This window comes from Mya arenaria, chromosome 10 (assembly GCF_026914265.1).
Source record: "Mya arenaria isolate MELC-2E11 chromosome 10, ASM2691426v1".
Taxonomy (NCBI): domain Eukaryota; kingdom Metazoa; phylum Mollusca; class Bivalvia; order Myida; family Myidae; genus Mya; species Mya arenaria.
Genome location: NC_069131.1, coordinates 67,922,496 through 67,936,647, shown reverse-complemented (window position 1 = coordinate 67,936,647; position 14,152 = coordinate 67,922,496).

Genomic DNA, 14,152 nt, shown 5'->3' with positions numbered 1-14,152 from the left:
AGTTCAAGTTTTTGTTAAGAACAGATTTTGAAGTCTTAGGCGAGTATCTTTAAAGTCATATAAAACAATTTTTTCTTTCCTAAAAATATGTTGATGCCCGTGTGGTCTGTTAAATAAATGAGATTATAAGTATTTTCCATGGCCAAGAGTGTAAGATAGGTTCATTCCGACCCGAGCGTAGGGCGTAGGTTTACCGAGTTTCCGCAAAACACCCTGCTCGAGGGTCGGAATGAATCTATCTTACACGAGCGGCTATGGTAGATGCTTTTTCTCCCACCTCAGTTAAACAAAATTAAGTAAAAATGTATTTTTTTTTGCTGGAACTCTTTTGTGCTTAGTGAAAATAATTGCGTACGGATATGCGATAATTCGTGGTTGTCATGGGATGATCGGTCTTTAAATAGTTCTAAGAAGAGTGAAGCATTATTTCATAAAAGGTGCGTGAAAACTGTTTTCTGGTGACATTTGAAGCGAGAAATAATTAACTAGCGTTCTAAATACTGCCACACGACAAGGTTTCCATGATGCGCTACAGACAACAGTCTTTAACAAGGGAGGTAATTAAAATGTGGTGACCATTAAAAGGAGTTCCATACGGGCATTTTATCTTCGCCCGTGGGCAATATAAGAATTTCTAGCATGGTTAAATTAATGGATCTACTTATCTGAGGTGGGAGAAAAACAATAAATATTATAAAATGGTTTCTTATTCAAAATGGCATGGAACCCTGCAGAAAAAATAAGATGCATGGTTTTGACCTGGCAACCGATCAATTGGCTAATATTGTTGATACTTATTTGAAAAACTACAGAAACAAGCTCAGTACCAAAAAGTTAAAACATAAACCCGGTTTAACGCCAAAGACATAGAACACAAAAACAGAAAATCACAAACAAGAAGGTTGACAATTGCTGACTAAGGGGCAAGTTGCCATGTTTACTGGTACACATTGAACACAAGAACACATGAGTGTTGTTGTGCATGTATTGTTCATCTGTACCTTGAATGTTAAATTAAATACAGTGCGTGAATTGAAATTGTATTCATATCATCTAAAATATCAGTATTCAATTGTTTAAGTGTTAATTATGAAAGGCATTTAAAACACCATTGTTAAAGTTCTAAATTTGAAATGCACCTTACACAAGTCATTTATTACGACATAGACAAAACCTAACATTATACTATGCTAAATAACATAAGACACTATCCTGGATGCATATGTCGTTTGTTACTTCACTTCAAATTCAACTGCGATATTGTCCAACTGCATATAACAAAAATTAAAGCAAACTATATGCTAAGTTGTCGCCAATTTAAAGTTAGATATTAAGAAAAAAACTTGCGTTGCGAAATACAATAGCCGGAAAATGTCTGTACGGCTCTAAGATCTTTTGACCAATACATTTAATACACGTTGTACTTGGGAATGGTTTTCGTAATGTTGATATTGGTTTCCCATGATCGACAACAACAACACTAAACATTCCAGTTGCATATATTGACAGTAAAATCGAGCTACTTGCCAATACTATTGGTAGATCAAGGGCCTATTTGCTGTGCGTAGGTTTACAGTCATTGTAAGACACCATTGTTTTAGTGCTAAATTTGAAATACACCTTATATATGGAATTCATTACGACATAGAAACCCTAATAAAACATTATGATTAATAACACGAGTTACAGTCCTTGATGCACAAGACGTTTGTAGCTTCACTTCGACTTCATCTGTGATATTGTCCCACTGGAAATAACAAAAGGTGATGCAAATGATATGCCAAGTTGCCGCCCATTTAAAGGTAGATATCAGAAAAGACTTGCAAATGCAAATACTTGCGTCATTCTACTACTACTACTACTAATACTACTACGACTACGATTACGACTACGACTACGACTACGACTACGACTACTACTACTACTACTACTACTACTACTACTACTACTACTACTACTACTACTACTACTACTACTACTACTACTACTACTACTACTACTACTACTACTACTACTACTACTACTACAACTACTACTACGACTACGTCTACTACTACTACTACTACTACTACTACTACTACTACTACTACTACTACTACTACTACTACTACTACTACTACTACTACTACTACTACTACTACTACTACTACTACTACTACTACTACTACTACTACTACTACTACTACTACTACTACTACTACTACTACTACTACTACTACTACTACTACTACTACTACTACTACTACTACTACTACTACTACTACTACTACTACTACTACTACTACTACTACTACTACTACTACTACTACTACTACTACTACTACTACTACTACTACTACTACTACTACTACTACTACTACTACTACTACTACTACTACTACTACTACTACTACTACTACTACTACTACTACTACTACTACTACTACTACTACTACTACTACTACTACTACTACTACTACTACTACTACTACTACTACTACTACTACTACTACTACTACTACTACTACTACTACTACTACTACTACTACTACTACTACTACTACTACTACTACTACTACTACTACTACTACTACTACTACTACTACTACTACTACTACTACTACTACTACTACTACTACTACTACTACTACTACTACTACTACTACTACTACTACTACTACTACTACTACTACTACTACTACTACTACTACTACTACTACTACTACTACTACTACTACTACTACTACTACTACTACTACTACTACTACTACTACTACTACTACTACTACTACTACTACTACTACTACTACTACTACTACTACTACTACTACTACTACTACTACTACTACTACTACTACTACTACTACTACTACTACTACTACTACTACTACTACTACTACTACTACTACTACTACTACTACTACTACTACTACTACTACTACTACTACTACTACTACTACTACTACTACTACTACTACTACTACTACTACTACTACTACTACTACTACTACTACTACTACTACTACTACTACTACTACTACTACTACTACTACTACTACTACTACTACTACTACTACTACTACTACTACTACTACTACTACTACTACTACTACTACTACTACTACTACTACTACTACTACTACTACTACTACTACTACTACTACTACTACTACTACTACTACTACTACTACTACTACTACTACTACTACTACTACTACTACTACTACTACTACTACTACTACTACTACTACTACTACTACTACTACTACTACTACTACTACTACTACTACTACTACTACTACTACTACTACTACTACTACTACTACTACTACTACTACTACTACTACTACTACTACTACTACTACTACTACTACTACTACTACTACTACTACTACTACTACTACTACTACTACTACTACTACTACTACTACTACTACTACTACTACTACTACTACTACTACTACTACTACTACTACTACTACTACTACTACTACTACTACTACTACTACTACTACTACTACTACTACTACTACTACTACTACTACTACTACTACTACTACTACTACTACTACTACTACTACTACTACTACTACTACTACTACTACTACTACTACTACTACTACTACTACTACTACTACTACTACTACTACTACTACTACTACTACTACTACTACTACTACTACTACTACTACTACTACTACTACTACTACTACTACTACTACTACTACTACTACTACTACTACTACTACTACTACTACTACTACTACTACTACTACTACTACTACTACTACTACTACTACTACTACTACTACTACTACTACTACTACTACTACTACTACTACTACTACTACTACTACTACTACTACTACTACTACTACTACTACTACTACTACTACTACTACTACTACTACTACTACTACTACTACTACTACTACTACTACTACTACTACTACTACTACTACTACTACTACTACTACTACTACTACTACTCTACAACTACCAATACCACTAGTACTACATGTACTAATGTGTTAACAAAGGGTTGCCTCTTTACAATTTAGGGAAATTCATATGCTAAGCGACGTGCACTAGACTCGACTTGTGAACGTTGCGGTGCCAATAATGTCCATAATTTCATTAAACACAACAATGAGAAAATATATACTTACACATGAAATGGCTTGGTGGTTTTAAAGCTAAGAAAATGTCTCATTTATCAAAATATGATTGAGTAATTGCTCATGGTGTTTGGTTTATTTGTGTATATTTTCTTGGTTTTGGAATCTAGACAGAAAGCAAAATTCTAGATTCTAAACTGCATAAAGAGAATCAGAATGTAAATGATTTTAGTTTTATGACATGTATTTACAAATTTGGAAAGTTATCTTGTTTATATTGTTGACAGAATTTAAAGTTCTTTATTTTATAGATATAAGTAACAGCAGATAGGAATTGGGGGGAGCAGAAACCAGGAGCCGTAAACCAGGAGCCGTAAACCAGGAGCCAAAAGCCAGGAGCCGTAAACCAGGAGCCATAAACCAGGATTTGTTAAAGCAAATTTCCATCATGATACAAGTATGACGTAGTCGAGCTAACCCTTACACGAGTCCTTAACCTCGACCTTAACCCTAGAGGTGAGGATGTATATTGTCATACGTGACGAGCGTAATACCAGGAGAGGTAACTGCGTACTCCGATTTTGTTTAACACCTAGTAGAGTCGCTTATCTTAGATCATATAGCTTATGAACTCGGTTAAATGTATTAACGCAGTATAAACTTAAATATGTTTATAACTAAGTGTACTTAATCCATGAGTGAATGTTAACTGTTATTTCCAAAAAACGTTCTCACAAACAACTATTTTCCAATTCGTTTAGACAAACAAAAGTTTAGGTTTATAATTTTATTTTATTTAGAAAAAAACAATATCAAAGGCATTCCTTGATTTTACAATGTCATCGTGTCACAAAGGGCATACAAAGATGTGTCATTTTTAAAACTGTTACCATGTATACAGTGGCAGTGAATATATGAGTCGAAATAAGGTGATCTAGGACCGCGTTCTAGTTTACAACCACATAAATGAACTACTTTAAAAAGTATTTGAAATGAAAACGCTTTTCTATATCCTGTCCTTTGTGACTTGGAATGTAGAACCACCCATCAGTGAGCAGTTAGATATAGATCTTTTGTCAGTGTTTAACCTAGCCGAGCAGAATGATGACGTTCGATATCTGCTGTGTGCAATTGACATACTATCGAGAAGGCTTTGGGTGTAACCGCTAAAAAGGAAGACTGCAAAAGAGGTTTTAAGCGCTATGAAGAAACTATTTTAAGGGGCAACGAGGGCGATTATGCGATACTTTTTTCGTACGAAGTCATACAATAGCAAAGGGTTTAAGAATATGAGATAGTATTTTGAGTATTAGTCATACTTTGTAAAATGTGTATTGACCCAGTTTTCATGTTATCTATTCGTACTACTTTCTGCAGTTACGTTTACCTTGGTTTTCAACACTAAACAGTGTTAAGTTTCTTTATTCATTGATAAAACAGATTCGGTTGAAAGGTATTGAACGAGTTATTATAAATTAATGTTTATGTTCAAATATAAGCAATTGTTTCCCGTTTAACGAAGGAAAATGCAATGTATAATAGTGGAATCTAAACAGCCGTTTTAAACTAACCTAACGGTATTATTTCCGGGTTTATGTATAATAAAGGAACATAATTATACGGCTGTTTAAAACGTATCTTAGGCTAAAGTTAATACTAATAATACATTAATCAGACGTCTCATTTCGAATCGAGTATTTGATATTTCAGAATGATATTCGCGTGATAAGCTTTCATGAGTCAACGATACTTATGATTTCGTTTTCGCGCGTATACTCATTTGTATTCAATTATTCTTATTTAATAATTTCGTAATGATATTCTCGGTTTCCTTTTTTGAATGTTATAACACGATGGAATGACGCAACTTGCGTATGCCACTGAAGTGAATATCAGAGTACAATCATGTTGAGGCTTAAAGAAGAGGCGATAATTTCATTTTTATTCTAATGTAAACTTTAAAACTGCGACTCTTTTAAATTATGAGTACTCATAAATTTCAAGAGACATTACTTGATTTCGCGATATTAATCGTGTCACAAAGGGCATACAAAGATGAATTAGTTTTAAAACAGTAACGATATCTGATGTTATGTTGCCTCCTCATCCCTCCTCATTGCCTCCTCATCCCTCCACATTGCCTTCTGATACCTCCTCATTTCCTCCTCATACCTCCTCATTGCCTCCTCATTGCCTCCTCATTGTTTCATCACTACCTCCTCATTGCCTCCTCATCCCTCCTCATTTCCTCCTCATTTCCTCCTCATACCTCCTCATTTCCTCCTCATACCTCCTCATTGCCTCATCATCCCTTCTCATTGCCTCCTCATTGTTTCATCACTACCTCATCATACCTCCTCATTGCCTCCTCATTCCTCCTCATTGCCTCCTCATACCTCCTCATTTCCTCATCATACCTCCTCATTTCCTCCTCATACCTCCTCATTGCCTCATCATCCCTCCTCATTGCCTCCTCATTGTTTCATCATAACGATAAGACGGACTTTTGAGGGATAGAAAACGTCCGCAAAGATGGAACGAAATGCGCAAGAAAATAGCATATTTCAATGTCCAAATGCGCCTACGTGTTCCTCTTTTGGAGAAATTTTCTGCATCATTTAAGAATATGGCATACTAGCGCGTATTATTATAAATGCGTATGCTGCGATAAAACGTTTCAAGATAGGAGAACATTTTTTGATCATTTGAAACTTAGACTGGAAACTAAAATCTCGTGACACAATACTGGCGGATGTCGAGAGGTAAAGACGTGTATTTAAAAATGGATTTGTTCGTTAAAAATAACAAGACGGCGAACAGGAAGTTTAAAAAGGGTGTTCGCAAAACAAATCAGGTGCCTTATTCCAAAATGGTGATAAGAATGGTTTTACCAGCTGAGCAGACGACGGCTATCGCCAAGAGTATGCTAGAACGTCAGTCAAAGCCTACCCGGACATTGATAGATCTGGAGTTACAGCGAATGGCGGAAGCCAGTAAAAGACGAAATCGCAAAAGTCCCGGGGCCAAGTCGGAAAGCCTTCGTAAGAAGAACAGCAAACGATCTAGAAAAGAGGCGTCCAGGAAGGAAAGCCCAGGCAGAACTCCAGCAAGCTCGAGTCCATCACGACCATTGGAGAACTATTAAGCTGAATGTTGTCCTGACTCCTCCTCAGTATCGTTCGAGACGTTGAGGACAATGCACCAATGCGATATTTGTTTAAAGTATTTTGGAAGGCAAGATAATATGTTACGACACAAAAAGTCTGCTCATTCCGACGTGGACTCTGAAGAAGACGCGATGTCGGATACTAGTGTTCAAGAGGATATTTTTGGACCTGTCCCCGAAACCGTTTCCGATAGCAGCGACGACGAAGACGATGACGTATCTGTTGCCTCTGAGGACTCTGTCGATATTGATCCCTGGCAAGACATTGTTGAGGAAGCGTTTGATAAGTGTCAGTCACAATACAAGGCTGATGTAAATGGACTAATGGAGGAGGATGCAAATATGAGTGAGCGTGAAGCTAAGGAACATGTCTTTGAAGACATGAAAAACACTTTTCGAAAAGCTATGATGAACGTTTTTGGTAGCAAACTAGGCTGGTCCACCGTTATGAAAAAAGATCCGGTGTAAAAAGCTGTGAAAAATACAGCGAATAAGCTCATAGCGGAAGAAAACTATGAACCGGAGGAAGCTTTAAAGTACGCCATTCTGAAGCGGAGATTCCTCTTTGACAAAGTCTTGGATACTTACGATATTCCTCAGTTAGAAAACGACGAAGACATGGAATAAGAATAAAAGTCCAGAGTGACTTTGATACGGCTCATGTTATGCTACCCTTTGAACATTTGCGAGTACTTTCTCTCGCAAAAGCGCCAAGAGGACTATAATTATATAAGTTGTGACTTTAATCTGAGACGACTATGTGTTCTATTACAAAATGTGGATGCTGCGTAAACGTTTTGATCATGTTGCATATATTTGGTTTACGTTGCATATATCGCATTATAACAAATACACATGAAATAGCATGTACATTTTGCTGCCAATGATATAACATGTTATGTTAGCAGCTATTATTATAATACTTATACTTGCGCGGTATCATTCGACTTATAATATCGAGAATAAAGCTATATTTTCTAAGTCTCACCTGTGCAGAATTGCTTTCATGCTAACAAACTGACGTTTATAGACAAATGCATTTGGTATAAACGGTTAAAAGAAAAGAATAAATAGTGAACAAAATACGGTGTTTGCCTTTGTTTGTTTTTTTATTCAGCATATACAACGAGGATGGATTGCCAAAAAACAACGCTAGCAAACGCATAACCGAACACAGTATGAATCGAATTGAACCGAAATAATTTAAAAAAGTCAACTGAGAAATTGTTTAAAAATTCGTAACATATTCTTGATTCAAACCAAGTACTAACGAGTTGAATGAATCCCTTATCAAAAAAAGTCTATACCTGAAAGCGCGACCCTATAGTATCTCACGTATAAAACATGATTGATTTTTAAAAATGACCGCGCTTTATTAAAACAGTATGATATCGGGTGTTTATCTTAATAAAGAACGTTATCGCATTTAAACAAATTTATTTTGCTATAAAATAGACAACCACTTCTGGTACGATTTTAAATTCACTTTAATGACGCCGGCAAGTTATGCCATTCCATCATGTTAATACTCTCAGAAAAGCGAACAAAGAATACCAAAACGAAAACTGTTCAATAAATGTAATAGAATACTAATGAATATGCGCGCGAAAATGAAAACATAATTATAGTCGAGTCAGGAAAACTTTTCACATGAATGACATTTTGAAATACGACACTAGATTCGAAATGAGATGTCTGATTTGGTAAATACGTTATTAGTATTAGCTTTACCCTTAGAGACGTTTTAAACAGTTGTATATATTCCATAATTATACATAAACTCGCAACAAATACATGGTCTACCCTTACATTAGTCTAAAGCGGTTAGTTATATTCCAAATTTTATATATAAGCTAACCAGACTGTACAATGACACATTTCAATGTCCTTTTGTTAATTAGTCTAAAAATATCCTCTTGAACACTAGTATCCGACATCGCGTCTTCCTCAGAGTCCACGTCGGAATGAGCAGACATTTTGTGTCGTAACATATTATCTTGCCTTCCAAAATACTTTAAACAAATATCGCATTGGTGCATTGTCCTCAACGTCTCGAACGATACTGAGGAGGAGTAAGGACAGCATTCAGCTTAATAGTTCTCCAATGGTCGTGATGGACTCGAGCTTGCTGGAGTTCTGCCTGGGCTTTCCATCCTGGACGCCTCTTTTTTAGATCGTTTGTTGTTCTTCTTACGAAGGCTTTCCGACTTGGCCCCGGGACTTTTGCGATTTCGTCTTTTACTGGCTTCCGCCATTCGCTGTAACTCCAGATCTATCAATGTCCGGGTAGGCTTTGACTGACGTTCTAGCATACTCTTGGCGATAGCCGTCGTCTGCTCAGCTGGTAAAACCATTCTTATCACCATTTTGGAATAAGGCACCTGATTTGTTTTGCGAACACCCTTTTTAAACTTCCTGTTCGCCGTCTTGTTATTTTTATCGAACAAATCCATTTTTAAATACACGTCTTTACCTCTCGACATCCGCCAGTATTGTGTCACGAGATTTTAGTTTCCAGTCTAAGTTTCAAATGATCAAAAAATGTTCTCCTATCTTGAAACGTTTTATCGCAGCATACGCATTTATAATAATACGCGCTAGTATGCCATATTCTTAAATGATGCAGAAAATTTCTCCAAAAGAGGAACACGTAGGCGCATTTGGACATTGAAATATGCTATTTTCTTGCGCATTTCGTTCCATCTTTGCGGACGTTTTCTATCCCTCAAAAGTCCGTCTTATTGTTATGATGAAACATTGAGGAGGCAATGAGGAGGGATGATGAGGCAATGAGGAGGTATGAGGAGGAAATGAGGAGGTATGATGAGGAAATGAGGAGGTATGAGGAGGCAATGAGGAGGAATGAGGAGGCAATGAGGAGGTATGATGAGGTAGTGATGAAACAATGAGGAGGCAATGAGAAGGGATGATGAGGCAATGAGGAGGTATGAGGAGGAAATGAGGAGGTATGAGTAGGAAATGAGGAGGAAATGAGGAGGGATGAGGAGGCAATGAGGAGGTAGTGATGAAACAATGAGGAGGCAATGAGGAGGTATCAGGAGGAAATGAGGTGGTATGAGAAGGCAATGTGGAGGGATGAGGAGGCAATGAGGAGGGATGAGGAGGCAACATAACATCAGATATCGTTACTGTTTTAAAACTAATTCATCTTTGTATGCCCTTTGTGACACGATTAATATCGCGAAATCAAGGAATGTCTCTTGAAATTTATGAGTAATCATAATTTAAAAGAGTCGCAGTTTTAAAGTTAACATTAGAATAAAAATGAAATTATCGCCTCTTCTTTAAGCCTCAACATGATTGTACTCTAATATTCACTTCAGTGGCATACGCAAGTCGCGTCATTCCATCGTGTTATAACATTCAAAAAAGGAAACCGAGAATATCATTACGAAATTATTAAATAAGAATAATTGAATACAAATGAGTATACGCGCGAAAACGAAATCATAAGTATCGTTGACTCATGAAAGCTTATCACGCGAATATCATTCTGAAATATCAAATACTCGATTCGAAATGAGACGTCTGATTAATGTATTATTAGTATTAACTTTAGCCTAAGATACGTTTTAAACAGCCGTATAATTATGTTCCTTTATTATACATAAACCCGGAAATAATACCGTTAGGTTAGTTTAAAACGGCTGTTTAGATTCCACTATTATACATTGCATTTTCCTTCGTTAAACGGGAAACAATTGCTTATATTTGAACATAAACATTAATTTATAATAACTCGTTCAATACCTTTCAACCGAATCTGTTTTATCAATGAGTAAAGAAACTTAACACTGTTTAGTGTTGAAAACCAAGGTAAACGTAACTGCAGAAAGTAGTACGAATAGATAACATGAAAACTGGGTCAATACACATTTTACAAAGTATGACTAATACTCAAAATACTATCTCATATTCTTAAACCCTTTGCTATTGTATGACTTCGTACGAAAAAAGTATCGCATAATCGCCCTCGTTGCCCCTTAAAATAGTTTCTTCATAGCGCTTAAAACCTCTTTTGCAGTCTTCCTTTTTAGCGGTTACACCCAAAGCCTTCTCGATAGTATGTCAATTGCACACAGCAGATATCGAACGTCATCATTCTGCTCGGCTAGGTTAAACACCGACAAAAGATCTATATCTAACTGCTCACTGATGGGTGGTTCTACATTCCAAGTCACAAAGGACAGGATATAGAAAAGCGTTTTCATTTCAAATACTTTTTAAAGTAGTTCATTTATGTGGGTGTAAACTAGAACGCGGTCCTAGATCACCTTATTTCGACTCATATATTCACTGCCACTGTATACATGGTAACAGTTTTAAAAATGACACATCTTTGTATGCCCTTTGTGACACGATGACATTGTAAAATCAAGGAATGCCTTTGATATTGTTTTTTTCTAAATAAAATAAAATTATAAACCTAACCTTTTGTTTGTCTAAACGAATTGGAAAATAGTTGTTTTTGAGAACGTTTTTTGGAAATAACAGTTAACATACACTCATGGATTAAGTACACTTAGTTATAAACATATTTAAGTTTATACTGCGTTAATACATTTAACCGAGTTCATAAGCTATATGATCTAAGATAAGCGACTCTACTAGGTGTTAAACAAAATCGGAGTACGCAGTTACCTCTCCTGGTATTACGCTCGTCACGTATGACAATATACATCCTCACCTCTAGGGTTAAGGTCGAGGTTAAGGACTCGTGTAAGGGTTAGCTCGACTACGTCATACTTGTATCATGATGGAAATTTGCTTTAACAAATCCTGGTTTATGGCTCCTGGTTTACGGCTCCTGGCTTTTGGCTCCTGGTTTACGGCTCCTGGCTTTTGGCTCCTGGTTTCTGCTCCCCCCAATTCCTATCTACTAGTAACGAAGTTTTTATTATGGCAGGTTTGTATGACTAGATTCGTGCACAGTACATAAAGGGGCCGCATCAACTATTTTTTTATATTAATGCTCATAAATCTATGAATTTTGTGTTTTTGTTTGTGGTTAACGTTAGAGTGTGGCAGACTTATTCTTATTATTTAGATAAGTATTCAATCAAAATAACATGTATTACAGTTAATGAGCATAAATTTAAACAACAAAATTAATATTTCATTTTAAACAAGGGTACGCATGCACTGCATTAAGGATTATATGCCACTTATATTGCATTGGTTAACGTTCATTCAACTGTGTTTTAGACCTTTGCTGCTCCCCAACTAGCAAATCCACTATCTGACATTTCCGGCGAAATAGTTGATATATTAAGGCAATGTTTGCTTCCGCTAATAGCCATGAAATTACTTTAATAGGCCAGACCGTTAAGGTCAAAGATATGTCCCGAGCGGGAATCTATTCTGGAGTGTTCCGCCCCTCACAGCGGTACGCTATTCCTAGCATAAGGGGTCTACCCCATCTAGTGGGGCACTATTCCGGATAAAAATGCTCTACCCCATCTAGCGGAAATAAATCCCGCATACAAGTGCTCCACCCAACCTGTCGGAACGCTATTTGGCATACAAGTGTTCCATCCAACCTGTCGGAACGCTATTCCGCATACAAGTGTTCGATCAAACCTGTCGGAACGCTATTCCGCATACAAGTGTTCTACCCCACATAGCGACCGGTTTACTTTTTCTGGTACGGACCAACGCTGTTTATTCCATTTTGTATTTTACCATCTCAGTCTTTTGATTTCAATTAAAGAGCACTGTGTAAAACTAAAGAGTAGAGTACTATTGACTTAAACCTCAATAAACAAATAAGACTTATATGAACTATATGTGCCGACCTTGAACGACTGATGTGTTTTACGTGCTATTTATGATGAGTGAAAGGCTTTGAAATAGTATTAGCTATTTAAATAATACCTTTTGATGTGCTTGCTATTTTAATGTTAGGAATTGAATACAAAGTGAAAAAGTATATATTAAACGCAAGCTTCATACATGCAGATATTCGTTATTTAAACGTTTTTATTGAAATGTTTGCTATTAAAATGTAATCTTTTATAATGTTTGCAAAAAATAATGTCTTACCCTTTCCACATAATTTGGCTGATCCACTTGGCTTCACTAACACCGTTAGAACGGTCACACATATGGCAATTGTAGATTCCTGATCATCCTTTTATTCGGGGGCCATTTGAAAGGATTTTGACTGCAGTAAAAGAAAACTTTTAACCAAAAAAAGAATACCTATAATTGTTTGGTCTTCAGCGATTGCAACTTTAGTCATTTACGTATGATTTCAATTAACAAAGAAAATTGTACAAACTTTAAATTCGTCAAATAAGATGTACTTACGGTGATTAGTTTTATATAAGTAATCAGGGAGTATCAAATTAATATACGTAAAAGTTAAATGAGTGTACAGAGAACTAGCTTATTTTTGGTATTTACGCAATTTCTTACTCAGTTTAGTATGATGTTACAAATATGGTAAATGGATTCATGCTACTGGAATTGCATTTTGTCATTAAGTTTTAGTTATATTACATATTTGACTTTTCTTTTGATATAAATACGAAAACGTTTTGTTTCATATTGCATGACCTGATAGAGATAGTAATATTAAAATATAGAGAACAGAATTGGAATATATTTTTGTTCCATTATACACCATACTAATGATGAAAATATAGAGTACAAAGTTGGGTTCATACTTGAGAATTGTAGAGGTACGGCCTGATGTTAGATAAATATATATATTTGCTTATTTGCATTAAAGGGACTCGTTTCATGGTTTGTAAAACGCACTTCTTATTACGAAATAAAGTGTGGCAGGAGTGTTAAAACTAAGATTTTGACGGGTGGAGATCTTTAACAAATATTGTCTTGTAGTCCAAAATATTGAATAGCGTTA